Source organism: Monodelphis domestica, chromosome 2, assembly GCF_027887165.1.
Source record: "Monodelphis domestica isolate mMonDom1 chromosome 2, mMonDom1.pri, whole genome shotgun sequence".
NCBI lineage: Eukaryota > Metazoa > Chordata > Mammalia > Didelphimorphia > Didelphidae > Monodelphis > Monodelphis domestica.
This window is the reverse complement of record NC_077228.1, coordinates 9,341,688-9,355,957: the sequence shown is the minus strand read 5'-3', so window position 1 is coordinate 9,355,957 and position 14,270 is coordinate 9,341,688. Positions and strand designations below refer to the sequence as shown.

Genomic DNA, 14,270 nt, shown 5'->3' with positions numbered 1-14,270 from the left:
TCTTGACACAACGTCTGCCTTCCTCAATTCACTGTGAGGTCCCGTGGGCTTAGCTGGCTTTCACCCCCAACCTCACTCCTCCCAGCTCGTGGTCCCCAAACTCTCAGATCTTTTTTCCATGACAACGCCTCTTTTTACTCTCTTTCTGCAAGGGCCTCGGACCTGTATTCAACCACCAAGAAGAAGGAGTCTCTCTTCTGCGAGCATGCAAAATGCCACAAATTAATCTAGTGCAAACCCCCCAAAGGTAAGGGAATAACCATTTCTCTCCAGTACAAGTCAAGCGACATTCCACTGAAATTCTTGAGGCAGGGGCCACTGCACAAGTCTTTTTTCTCTTCCAAATGAAACACAAAGGACTCACCGATAAGTGGCTGTCGGACACCGTGTTTCCAGGTTCCAGGGGTCAGGAAATCTGCAAGTGTTAAAACAAACATTCCATAGTAAGCGAGGCAAGTTTTCAAATGCTGCACTTTCAATCAAAGGAGGCTGAAACAGTGTTAAGTGTTTCTACTTTGGGTTAAAGATTAGCAACAACTGCAGAGCCTGTTTGAGTGTAAAGCTATTTCCCTCTCCTTTCCTGATGGTGCTGTTTCCAGGTCATCCGATCAGTGAGCACTCGGTCCACAACCATTTTTTAAAGAGCTGACTGTGTGCTGGCACCGTGATGAACCAGAACCTGCCCTCCAGGAGCTTCCCTCCATTGGAAACCAATATGTAGCCAGTGGAGACAACACAATGGTTAGAAGAGCATTACTGGGGTGGAGGGTCCGGGACAGCTCTCGATTTCTCTGAAATAGATCAAGGGGGCAACAAGTACTTATCGAGTGTGGCAGACCCTCTCTGAGGAGACAAAGAAAGACCCCAAGGAGCCGGCACCCTAACGGTGGAGACAGCATGGAAACAACTAGGAACGCAGGTTCCATGTGGAATAGAAGGGAGGCCGTCTGGGAGGAGAGGGCATGGGAAGGGCTTCCTGAAGAATGGGGTATTTAAATTCAGTTACAGAAGGAGTCAGGGGGATTAAGGGGCAGAGGTGAGGGGCATGGAAATGGGAAATGAGAGCAGTGTTCAAGGAACAGAGTATAGACTGGTGTTCCTGGAGAGCAGAGTCCATGGAAGATGGAAGGGCTGAGAAAGGGAAGAGACAGATAGAGAGATGATGATTGGACCCAGGAACTGGTGAGACTAACCAGGGAGATAATATGGCGAGCCAGCAATCCTAGACATGGCCTGATGGGCTGCAGGCAGCTAGATGGTAGAGTAGCTATCCCGCTGGATTAGGACCAGAAAGACCTGAATTTGAATTCTATGTCTGACATTTCTTAGCTCTGGGACCTCGCTCAGGTCCCTTTACACCTCCCAGCCTTAACCTTATCCTCTGTAAAAGGGAAATAATAATAATACCCCCTCACATTCGATGAAGTGTTAGCCAGTATTCTTTTTACAATAACAGTCATTATAGTAGAAACAACGTCAGACTTGAGGTAGGAGACCAGGGTTTGAATCCCAATACTTATCAGCTGGCCGCCCCTAAGCAAGTGGATTTCTCTGAGACTCAGTTTCCTCACTCATACAAAGGGGGAGATTGTTCACTTCTACCTCCTACGTTGGCTGCTGGAAGAAAATTAGGTCGGATGCAGGATCATTAAGCACCAACTATGTACCGGGGGCTGCTGACCATGAAGTCCCTGACCCCAAGAAGAAGTCCCTAGTGCCGAGCAAGTGGGATCGCAAGGGAAGTGAATAATTTCATTTTTAAAATGCAGCCATTATTGGAAGGAAGCCTCGATCCCTGCTGCCTGGTCTATGATGGGAGGTCAGGAAGAGGATCCATCGATCGGGAAGGCCTGACTTGAATTCCACAATTTACTCCGCTTTAATCCAATTTTCATATGGGACTAAAGCAAGCCTCCATTAATGGCGCTTTCTGAAAGGCCTGACTGCTTCCAGGCAAGCGGGGCCAGGGGCTGTTGTCTTCTTTCCTGGAAACCTGTCATCAATTTGCAGAAGGCAAAAGAAAGCAAACAGACCCAAGGCAGCTTCTCCCAGCGCCAGGGCTTTGCAATGGCTTTCAAGAGAAGCAGGTTTAAAACCCCCTTTCGGATGCCTTTGGACATGGGACACACACTCACACTCACACACACACTCTCTCACACTCTCACACTCACTCACACTCACAATCATACACACACACTCACACACTCATACATATTCACACACACTCTCACACTCACACACATTCACACAGAGACACACACTTGCACACTCACACATATTCTCTCTCTCTCTCTCTCTCTCTCTCTCTCTCTCTCACACACACACACACACACACACACACACACACACGATCTGTCTCCTGGGCTGCGGGATGCCTTCCCCCAGCATCCCCTCCCCACACGCCTGACCCCACATCTCTCCTTCCTCCTGTTCCCATCCAGGCCTCAATAGAATCCCCTTCGGGCAGCAGCTATTGCCTTTAACCTTGAACGATGCGTCTCTTCTCCCTGCAACAGGGGGAAGACAGAAACTCCCAGATCTGGGGCACAGGCTGACCTCTGGAAAGAGGCTCACGTCAGAGGCTGGACCCCGTCCCAGGCTGGGCCTAATCACTAACAGATTAACACAATTAGCTACAACCATCTCCCCTCACTATTTCGGACAGAATGTCAGGCAGCCCAATGGCCGCCTCGATTTCCCCGGCGTGTCATCTGCCTCCTCCCATCCCCACGCCCTGAAACAAGGACGATTCCCCTCCCCCCACATTAGTTCATTTTAAATGTATTTATTTTTCAGTGAACAAAAATCTGCCTTCTCTCCCTCCCTCCCAGTCCCACCCACTCTGCAAAAGAAAAACAAAAGCCTGCAACAAATATGCAGAGTCAAGCGGAAATCCAAATTGGTCCCATCCAGAACCTCTGGGCTCCTTCGGCACCCTGCCGGGTTTCATCGGGAGTCAGAGGGACATGTGGGGGGTCACAGAGTCGAGGCCAGTTTCTAAGTCTCAAATCCAACCAAAAATTCGAGAGATGTGAAGGTAAGGAAGTAGGAGGGGACCAAAAGAAGGCCTCGAATGCCGAGGACAAACCCAGTGGACTCTTTGTTATCTATGATGTGTATTCTGATGTTCAGGTTCTTTTTGATTTGAGGCTCTTGCTCCATCCTGCCCACCACCTGAGTCTCTCTTTTACGCGGCACCTCTAGCCTTCCTCTCCCCTCTCACGAGAAATCAGTGTGACAAGCGAAGAGGGATCAGGGCCAGTCACAGAATTTGATATTCCCCCTGGTGCTCTGGAGCCTCTTGTTTTCACTGGGCAGATGGGGGGAGCCCCCCTGCCCCCCTACCTTGTACACCCTCCCAGGGGCACTTGGAGATACAGGAAGCCCCAAACTACATCAGAGCTCTCCCCTCCGGACAGGCAGCTGGGTACAGGCGACATCAGGATGTCTTGGGTTCCAATCCAGCCTCTGAGACTCCCTAGCTGTGCAACCACAAATGACCCGTAACCTCTCTGAGGCTCACAACTCTCTAGGAACCATCTGCGGCCACAAAATCTCCCAATTCATCCATCAGTAAACCTTAGTTAAATGGACAAGGCGCTGTGATGAGCTCCAGGGAGTCAAAGAAAAGGGGGCTCCCGGTCTCGAGGAGCGAATGGGGCAGACGAACCGGCGATGCATATACACGTAGAAAAGGTAGAAAGAGGGTCAATCTGGGGCGCCCTCAGAGGGAACACGAAGAAGGCGCGAACTGGGAAAGGCTTTGTGTAGAAGGTGGGATTTTAGCGAGGACTGGAAGGAAGGAAGGAAGGAAGGAAGGAAGGAAGGAAGGAAGGAAGGAAGGAAGGAAGGAAGGAAGGAAGGAAGGAAGGAAAGGAAGGAAAGGAAGGAAGGAAGGAAGGAAGGGAGGAAGGAAGGAAGGAAGGAAGGAAGGAAGGAAGGAAAGGAAGGAAAGGAAGGAAAGGAAGGAAGGGAGGAAGGGAGGAAGGAAGGAAGGAAGGAAGGAAGGAAGGAAGGAAGGAAGGAAGGAAGGAAGGAAGGGAGGAAGGAAGGAAGGAAGGAAGGGAGGAAGGAAGGAAGGAAGGAAGGAAGGAAGGAAGGAAAGGAAGGAAGGGAGGAAGGGAGGAAGGAAGGAAGGAAGGAAGGAAGGAAGGAAGGAAGGAAGGAAGGAAGGAAGGAAGGAAGAGAGGGAGGGAGGGAGGAAAGAAGGAAGGAAGGGAGGAAGGACGGAAGGAAGGAAGGAAGGAAGAGAGGAAGGAAGGAAGGGAGGAAGGGAGGAAGGAAGGAAGGAAGGAAGGAAGGAAGGAAGGAAGGAAGGAAGAGAGGGAGGGAGGAAGGAAGGAAGGAAGGAAGGAAGGAAGGAAGGAAGGAAGGAAGGAAGGGAGAAAGGAAGGAAGGAAGGAAGGAAGGAAGAGAGGGAGGGAGGAAGGAAGGAAGGAAGGAAGGGAGGAAGGAAGGAAGGAAGGAAGGAACGAAGGAAGGAAGGAAGGAACGAAGGAAGGAAGGAAGGAACAAAGGAAGGAAGGAGCTCGAAGGAAGACACAAAGGGAGGGGGGGCAGTGAAAACGCCTGGACTGGGGGCTGAAGGGCCAAGCTTGAGGCCTGTTGCCGTACAAATGTAAGAATCGCCTTTTTCCCAGTCTGCCCTCCGGGAGAGCCACACTCTTAGCTTTCAAATGAGAGAGAAAAAATGGAGGAAAGAAAACTGATGTGGGGACGAGCCCAGGTACCCTCTCTTTATCCCATCATCCTGTCTGCTCCTTGAGGATGCTTTGTGGGAGCCTGGATCCCGGCACTTCTATTCAGCTACCCCAAAATGGCCACAACAATAATCTGTGAAGGATTAAACATGAAAGAATAATGGCAGGCGAGCAGCTTGTTCCCAGACGCTTTCTATCTGAACGCCATCAAAAAAGAGGAGGAGAGGCTGCTGCGCTGCACTGTAATCACAGCTATACGGCCCGTAAACAGCAATCAGCCCGAGACTTCAGTGCACAGGGCAGGGCTCTTGAGCAGTCACCCCGGATGACTTTCACCGTGGAGCACTACATAATTATCCTCACCCCAAGTGGAAGAGTTCTACTGGGCACATCTGAAGAGGCTTCTCCAGCTTCTCTCATTCTTGTAGTTTATTGCCAGCATTTATTAGCACAGTGCTTGGCAAAAACACTTAATAGATGTTCTTTCCTTCCTTCCTGGACTCCCTCCCTCCTCCTTGCCTTTCTCCCCTCTTTCTTTCCTCTCTGCTTGCTTGCTTCCTTCCCTCCCTCCTCCCTTCCCTTTTCTCCCTCCTTTCTTTTTTCTCTTCCTTCTTCCTCCCTTCCCTTTAACTTTCCTCCTTCCTTTCTTTTTTCTTTTCCTTCTTCCTTCCCTCCTCCCTTCCCCTTTCCTTTCCTCCCTCCTTTCTTTTCTTTCTCTTCCTTCCTCCTTCCTTCCCTCCCTCCTCCCTTCCCTTTTCCTTTCCTCCCTCCTTTCTTTTTTCTCTTCCTTCTTCCTTCCTTTCCTCTCTCCTCCCTTCCCTTTTCCTTTCTTCCTTCTTTTCTTCTTTCTCTTCCTTCTTCCTTCCTTCCCTCCCTCCCTTCCCTTTAATTTTCCTCCCTCCTTCCTTATCTTTCTCCTTCCTTCCTTCCTTCCTTCCTTCCTTCCTTCCTTCCTTCCTTCCTTCCTTCCTTCCTTCCTTCCTTCCTTCCTTCCTTCCTTCCTTCCTTCCTTTTTCCTGCCTCATTCCTTCTCTCCCTCCTTACTCCCTCCCTTTCCTCTTTCTTCCCTGTCTGTATCTATCTGACTGGCTCCCTCTGCACCTTTCTCTTTCACAGACACTGTGCTCAAGATGGGGTCCCAATGGTTACTCCAGGTGGACACCCACCACAGGGATACTTCAGTACAAGTCCACCCATTTAGGGAAACACAAGAGAGCTAACTTACTAGGATGGACCCACAGGAAAATTTGATTCAAATTTTAAAAACTTTTCCCTTCCATCTTAGAATCAATACTATGTATTGGTTCCAAGGCAGAAGAGTGGTAAGGGCTAGGCAATGGGGGTTAAGTGACTTGCCCAGGATCCCACAGGTAAGTATCTGAGTCCAGATCTGAACCTAGGACCTCTTGTCTCTAGACCTGGCTTTCAGTTCACTAAGCCACATAGTTGCCCCTCTGGTTCATTTTTGAGTGTTCAAGTGTCATGGAGAACTTAGAAGAGAATGAAGATCTCCTTACTGTGTGACCCTGGGTAAGTCACTTAACCCTGATTGTTTAGCCCTTTGCCACTCTTCTGTCTTAGAACTGGTAATAGGACAGAACGTAAGGGCTCAAAAAAAGGGGGCAGAGAATGAAGACGATAATGTGAATATATAAATACACGAATGATGTCTGTGATTTCCTCCACATGGAGAAGCCCTCTACCATGACAGATCTTTACTCTCAGCCTGGGTAGGAAGAGGTTCGCCTTCTACGGGAAGCCTGTCGTGACCATCTCAACAGTGCACTTCCACCTAGGAGTCACCGTGCATCGCCCTTGTGCACGGCATTCACCCAGTGCTCCGTGCACACACACTTTCTTTCCCCATCTCGCCTCTCCAAGGATTCTAGAACCTCCAGGAGGCTGTGATTTCTGTCTTTGATTCCCCATCGCTTTCTGGAGTGCCTGGTACATGGCGGGCGCTTAATCAGTGCTTTGGGAACATCCAGTCCTGGAGGCTTGTCCGACAGGCCGGCCGGCGGGGCGTGAATGGCCGGGGCAGCCTCTGTGGACATTCGCCTTCGGCTCGCCTTTCTTCTCTAGGACTGGCCCAGGCCTGGGAGCAGAAGAGTCCCTCCTCCTGAGCGGATTAAAATGTCCCTGGGAAATACTGAACAAAATCAAAATACCACACAACGCCGAAAACATGACATTTAAGAACAACATGAAATCTGCCGCTGCAGGGATGCTTCTGCGTGGATCAGAGGCTGCTGTTTCTATTCGAGTTTGGCACCGCGCACTGCCAACATGCTGGGATTAACCTTTCCTGGCGCGTCCCACGGAGCTTGTACAAGACGAATCTTCCTTTCTCCTCTTGCTTCCAATCTAATAGGTGAGGCCGTGGGAGCAGAGGGGCGGTGTGCTGGGGAGGAGCTTTCTAGGTGGCTGAAGACCCTCCCCTGGTGACTTGGAATTCACAAGGCTTCCTCCAATGGCCCTTTGGCGGAGCCCAAGACGTGACCTGTTAGGAGCCCCCAGGCGAAGGAGAGGGCCAGTGGCTGCTTTCTCTCCCGCCGGCCACCGTGTGTCCACCGACGCATGGCACCTCGGTTCCCTTTGCCGCCACTGTTTATCCTTTCCTGATTTTAGGGGGGATGAATAGCTGCAGACACAATCATGGGCGTCAGAAGGTTGGAAGATTGTTCAGAGGTCCCTCAGCAAGTGGAGCTGGTAACAGCAGCAGCAGCAGCAGCAAAGTCCAGCGAGGAGCCCCCCGGAAGCCAAGGAACAGGTCCTAAGACACCACCCTCAGCAAGGAGGGGGCTCTCAAAGCAGACATGAACTTGGGGGGGACTGTGCTGGGGAGAAGTGACTGTGAAGGCCACCCTTTCACAGGGGGGCTCCCCGAGGACTCTGTCTGAGGCCATTCACCCCAGGGACCTTGTGTGTCTGTCAGGGGCGCCTGCGCCTCCCAGGCTGGGGGGTTCCTGTCTAGCCTTGTTCTCCACCAACAGCCTTTTATAAAAGCTCATTTCTGTCAAGTAAGTTGGTTGCTATTAGCAAGCCCACTCTATAGGGACTCATGAAGACAGCTAAGAAGCTGCCCTCCCCAAGGGTTATCCTGGAATCCCGAGGAGAGGAACAGTCAGCCACCCTCTGGTGGAGGGAGGAGCCATGGGGTGGGGGAGTCCAGGGCAGGGGAAGGGGGGGCTGTTCCCCACTGATTCTGTGGACTCCTCCGGAGGTGCGGGCCAAACCTTCCCCAACAGAAGCTGTCTGCAGGCGGGGTAGTGCCCCCCTCCTCGGTACGTGTCCCCAGCACCGGGCACAATGTCGAATATGCCACAGGCGGACTGAATCATGGTCAACCAGCAGACCCACCGGGCCCTTAGAGCCCCGGAGATCTGGGACCTCACGGGCGCTGGTGATGCAGCTACCAGAATAGACCCCGGCCCGGGAGCATTGGTCAGCAGAGCTGCAGCTGGAGGGGTGTTCTTCCCCCATCGTGCCCCAACACGGGACTCTATGTATCTCCTTCCTTTTCTGCCCATCTTCCACCACCAGAATGTCCGCTCCCAGGTCAGGGACGCCCTTTTTTTTTTTAACCCCTCACCTTCCGTCTTGGAGTCAATACTGTGTATTGGCTCCAAGGCAGAAGAGTGGTCAGGGCTAGGCAATGGGGGCCAAGTGACTTGCCCAGGGTCACCCAGCTGGGAAGTGGCTGAGGCCAGATTGGAACCCAGGACCTCCTGTCTCTAGGCCTGGCTCTCCATCCACTGAGCTACCCAGCGGCCCCCAGGAACGCCCTTTTTACTTACTCCTCCTGCTTGACAGTGTCTGTCCAACACATAGAAGTGCACCATCAATGCCTTGTGGCTTGACTTGTTAACTGAACTGGTTCCTGGGCAAGAGACAGCCAGAACTTCGGCCCTCATCATTTGGCCCTTCCAAGTAGATGTTCTGCTGGCATCGCCCATAAGAACTCAGAGTCTCTCTACACCACAAGGACCCAGTGGCTGGAGTCTCTCCTGCCAGAATCAATCAACAAACAATATAGATAGGAAGCAGCTACTACATGCCCGGCACTACAAGGCGTGGTGCAGAAAGTCCGACCTGACACACGTATGGTCTTTCCTTATGTACTTTCAAGTTTCTTATCTGACCCGACTTCCACAGCAACTGCTCAAAGGCAGTTTTCAATCAATCAATCAATCAATCAATCACCGCTTATCAAGTGCCGTGCATTGTCTCGGGGGTACAAAGAAGTCAAGTCCCTGCCCTCAAGAATCCTGCAGTCTATGGGAAGAGAAGGAGAGGTGTTGAGGGCTTCTGTGTCACCATAAGGGCAGATCCTTACGTCTAATCAGGGGTTCTGGCGACCACGGGGGTGACGACAGCGCCCACAGCTCTGGAGTCAAGTCTGAATCTTGCCAGGTTGGGCCTGTAAAGCTCTGCTGAGCTTCATTTGGCCAAGTGTGGAGAGCAATAATACCGACAGCACCCATTTCACAGGACTCCAAGAAGAGAGCGAGTGGGGAGCTCTGAGAGGAAAATGTCCACCATGACCCCGACGGCGTTCCCTTCCCAAGGAGGACAGCTAGAGCAGCAGCTCGTATCTGGGTGGCCCTAAAAGACTTACAGAGAGAGCCCTTGTCTCGACACTCTTGAAAGGTGGCGGTCAGTTATTCCCATTTTACAGAGCAGGGCCCTGAGGTTCACTGAGGTAGTGGAGCCTAGTCAGTAAGTGGCAGCGCCTGAATTCAAACCCAGATCTGACAGCCGGTCCAGAACTCTACCATTCCTTCCAGAAGCTTTTCCTTTTCCTTCACGCATCTTAGTACCTCCCCTCGCCTGTCCTGTATATACTTTCTTGGTGCACAGGCTGGATCATTGGCTTGGGGGTCAGGGGACCAGAATTCACGTCTCCCCCTTTGCTTACTCCCTATATGACCTTGGACGAGACGTGCTACTTCCCTGGGCCTCAGTCTCCTCATCTGTAAAATGAGGGGGTCCAACTTCAGAGTTCTGAGCCTTTGAGGTTTTGAAAAACCATTGCTAGTTTTTTAATGCGGTTTTGCTTCCCTTTTTGCCATTGAAATAAAGAAACACCATAAAGGAAAAACAGGAGTTCAGGTAAAACCGGAACTTTTTATGACAGTCCTAAGTATAGCCCTCTCCTAGCTCTTTTCTAGCTCGCAAGTGTAGCACCACGAGAGCCATGGTGCACACGATTGCTTAACCACCTCAATCATGTCTCCAGCCTCGGACCCGGCAGTCCAACTCTTTAGTTGGGTCCGCTGGGCTCCCCCCACCCCTCCTCCTTGGGAAGGGCCGGCGCACCCTCTCCCCCTCCCTGCATGCATGCTGTGTGCGGCCGCCTCGTCCCGAATCCTCCTGCCACCACCCTGGAGCACAGACGCAGGCTCGCTCGGGAACACGTTTGCTACCATCAGGAGAGCCCACGGGAAGCCATTCAGGTGATGACAAAGAGCAGAAGAGATGTGGGCAGAGTCATCCTGCCGAAGCATCCCCGGCCGGCCGCTGCACCCCCTACAGCGGCACCTTCTCAGCCAGCTAACCCAGCGGGAAGGCTTCCAAGTCGCACGGCCACAAGCCACGTTTCGGACGATGCTCACTTAGTTGGGCTTCAAGCAAACAAGCCCATGAAGCCGCCGGCTCTGGTCTCGGAGCTCCTCAGCCCGCCCCACTGGGTAACTCCTCAATGACTGAGATCATCCTCCAAAGGAAGCTCAGTGGAAGTTCCGAGGCTCGGAGGAGCCGAACCGAGTCTGGGGATCCGGCTGCTGCTTTGGTTTTGATCCTTTCTCGATCTTGGGTGAAAGAGTCCGTACCGGCCCCACGATGGGCGTCGGTGAGTGGGAGACACTCCAATGAGAGGGAAGGACGCCCTGGCCGCCACTCCGGCGTTCTTGGAGAGGACGTCAAGCAAAGGATGAGCTCAGGCAAGGGACTTGTCAGAAGCTTCCGAGCGGAGGGGCCACGACCAGCGCCGGGGAGCCGGCCGGCCAACTCCTTCAGGTTCTAATGGAGTTAGTCTCGCCTTCCCAGCAGATGCCAGCAGCAGTTACAATTGGTCCTGTCTAAAGTCATTCCGTTTAGGCATGCTCCGTGTCGTTGATGTTGAGCATTTCTTTGTATGTAGGAATAAATTGTCTGTCCAGTGTCGGATCTGCATGAAGTCTTTCTTGACTCTTCCTTTGGGTGAACACCAGATGGGAGCTGTCACCTCCGTTACAAGTAAAGCTCTTTATTCCATCTGCTGGGGTTTGGGTTAATCAGCCAGAGTCTCACACCTCTGGGAAGACAAGCTCCCCAGGGCTGAACCCAGACCAAACCGAACGGGGTTTCTTCATGTTAGAAAAAGAACACAAAGAAATTTGGGAAAGAGTTTGTGTTTGTCCTGAGGGCAGGGACGCGCTTTCTTCTTCTTAGTTATATCCCCGGGGCTTGGTACCTGGGTTTCTGGTACACAGTCGGCACTTAATAAATGTTTATTGGTTTGGAGTTGATTTTTAAAATGAATACACGAATCCCAACTTTTCCCATCTGCCCTTGGTGTACTACGGCCTCTGCCCTATGAAAGGATCTACGGTTTTAATGGCGTGGAGGGCTCCTCATTTTGGGTCCAAGCCTCCCTTGTTTAAGTCTTCAGTGCACCCATCTCCCCCCTCTAAAATGTACGCTTCCTTGAGGGCAGGGCCTGATTCTGTTTTCTTCCTAGCCTCAGCTTTAGCTAAGTTCCAGGCACTTAGGAAAAGCCTTATTTGATGCCTGATTCAAGCAATGCGAAGGCCAAAACATTCCTCACCCTTTGGCCAATGGATCCAAGTTGGCTAGGCTGATTTTTAGGCATCAGGCACACTGGGCAGAGCCAAGGCTTCCCCAAGGTGGCAGAGGACCTTCCAGAGCTTTCTCTGACCTAACATTGCCTCCAGGTTAGAAGGAAGCAGCGTTGCATCAGAGTAGAACCAGAAGGGACCTGGATGGCCATCCTTTGGTGGAACAGTGAGGCGGAGGGTCACAGAGGCAAGGACTTGCCTAGGGGTCACCCCGCTAGTAAGGAGTCCTAGGCAGGATCTGAACTCAGTTCTTCTGAACTCCAGGTCCAGCTTTGTGCCCCCCACAGCCCACTGTCCCTCCGAGAGACCCTTAATCCTCCTCCTCCTAGTTAATCAATGCTTTTGAGGAGCTGAAGTGATGGGTGGTTAAAATATCAACTCTGGGTGCTGTTTGGTCCTCTGAAATGGATCCCATTTTCCCCGTTATCCCTCTTTTTGGGGGCAGGAGTGACGGGGGGAGGAAGGATTTCTCTCCCTCAGCCACGAGACTCCAGAGTCATTATACAAATATTTGGGTTATGTCCGCTGCAAAAAGGAGCCAGGCATGACAGTGCAGGGCAGAATACAGGAAGCGCCTAGCTGTGAGCCTGAACCAGGAAACAGCACTGACAGTGCTCTGGCCACGGCTTGTGCCAGAGCTCTTGGTACAGGCATGTAGGCGAGGTAGCCTCTCCATGCCTCGGATTCCTGAGGGGGAAAAAGAAGGAAACTCCACACAAGCGGATGAATGCCGACGGGAGAAGGTTTCCGGCGAGTCTCTCGAATTCAGAAGCTAAAGAGAACGAGGCGAGCCTGGACAAATGGACTACGGAGTTCCGGAGCTCCTGGAACCAGTACTGAAGGATCCTTCTTGGACCACCTACAGGATGCCTTGGCTCATCGGACTGACTCAGGCCCAGAATGCATTGAGACTCTCCTAGGCAATGGAATACCAAACAGTAGCCTGGGAAGGATATTCGGCAAAGACACAGCATAGTCGGGCCTTTGCCATGGGGCCTGTCCATCAGCACCATGACTTTGGGGCTCGGGATGCCTCCTGTGCAGGGTCTTTGTAAGCCAGTGCCCGGGAAGCCTGAGGTTTGGGGCTGAGAACTGGGCAAGCACCCCCGGGACTTCTTGGGCCCCTCCCGGAGGGGGGGGGACAATTCCTGTGCTTTTCGCTCCTCCTGTTGAATTCTTCTGGATTCTGCTGCATGTACCTCAGCACTCTTCTCTTTTGCATTAATGGAGGGCTACGGAAAATTTGCCGGCTACTCTCCTGGGAGAGAGATGGAAATACATCACACACCATAAAGAAAAATAAAGCTGAAAAGCCAGACAAAACAAAAGAGCGTCCTGACGGCAAGAGAATGTGGCGGAAACATCCTCAATGGGCAGGGAGGAAGGTGGGGAGAAGAGCTGCAACGGTGGTTCTCTTTAGCCTTCTGTTGCAGAGGGGAACGGACTGGGCTCGGCCAAATGCCTCCTGTCGATTCACCTGCATAGAGTACTCTTGGAGGAGTGCGATGGAAGTAAAGCCAATTACAAATCCACAGCATTTCAGTGTTTGCATGGGAAGAAGGGACCTGCCTCTGTAGAATGAGTGACATGGTCGGCTGGCATCTGGGGAGGAGAAGACTTAAAACTGGCAAAGGGGCCACCCAGGTAGATCTCTGATGACCTCATGCCAATAAACGTGGCCAACTAGATATTGCCTGAAGACCTCTCTCCAGTGCAGGGGAACGCACTGCTTCATACTTGGGCAGCCTGAAACGTCAGGAGGTTTTTCTTCTTCTCTCTCCAAAGTGTGTTCCTTCAGGAGTTCCACTTTCTGGGCCAAATGGAAGAAGTCAAACCCTTCTTCATGGGACACTGAGAGAGATCTAGCATGTCCACGTCTCCCCTGGCCATCCCCCAGCCAAAGAAAAGCCTTCTCTTTGTCAAGGCTAAAAAAAAATTCTCATTTTCTTCAATTGCCTCAATTCAAGGCAATTAATTTCCTTTTTTGTTTTGTTTTAAGCAAAATTAACCAGAAGCCCCTATTTATTTCCATTTTTGGTGCCATAATTTTCCCTAAAATTAGTTCATCCACTGTACCGAATGTCATTTTAATCTTTTCTTGAAGATTACCCCAGTCATAATTCTGATCATGCAGGATAATTAAACGGCGCTCTGCTCAGGCAGGCACTGGGGAGTCTAGAAGGAGGAGGTCACACAGGTTTGGGAGAAAGAAGTCTGGATTTGTAGTCATTTGGTCAAATAGACATTTACTAAGTGCCTACTATGCGTCAGGCACTAAAGGAAGGAAAAAGAGTCTTTGCCCTCAAGGAACTTACCATCTAGAGCAGGGGACATAACTCGATACAAACAGGCTAGACTGGAGATAATCATCATTCTCTGGCATGAAGTCAGAGGACACGGGTTCAAATCATGGATCAGGCACCACCTTAGGGGGCATGCTACTGTCATTTGCATTTTACAGATGAAGAAACTGAAGGCACACCAGAGATGAAAAGTGATTGGCTCGGGCCACACAGTGGCTCTATCACATGAAGGCTCCCTGGATCAACTGAGGCATGTCAGCCCTCTCAGCCCTTCTAGCTCTAAATCCTTTCCTCCTACATATTAAACTTTAGAGGATAAAAAGAGAAAAGGCATGTAAAGTGCTTTGAAATCATCATAACAACAGCCAGCATTTATCTGGGTGTGTAAAGAAAGTGCTTTAGAATTATCATCTCATTGGATTCTTCCA

General features: G+C 51.4%; 1 protein-coding gene across 3 annotated transcripts in view; it reads right to left on the bottom strand.

Annotated features, from left to right (window-relative positions):
- The window catches only part of GNG12 (G protein subunit gamma 12), a 313,983-nt gene that overhangs the window by 60,270 nt on the left and 239,443 nt on the right, over positions 1–14,270 (bottom strand). For all 3 annotated transcript variants that reach the window (XM_056814962.1, XM_007480417.2, XM_056814963.1), the window contains one exon: positions 365–415. The gene's annotated coding sequence lies outside the window, so the exon portion shown is untranslated. The remainder of the gene's footprint in view (positions 1–364; positions 416–14,270) is intronic.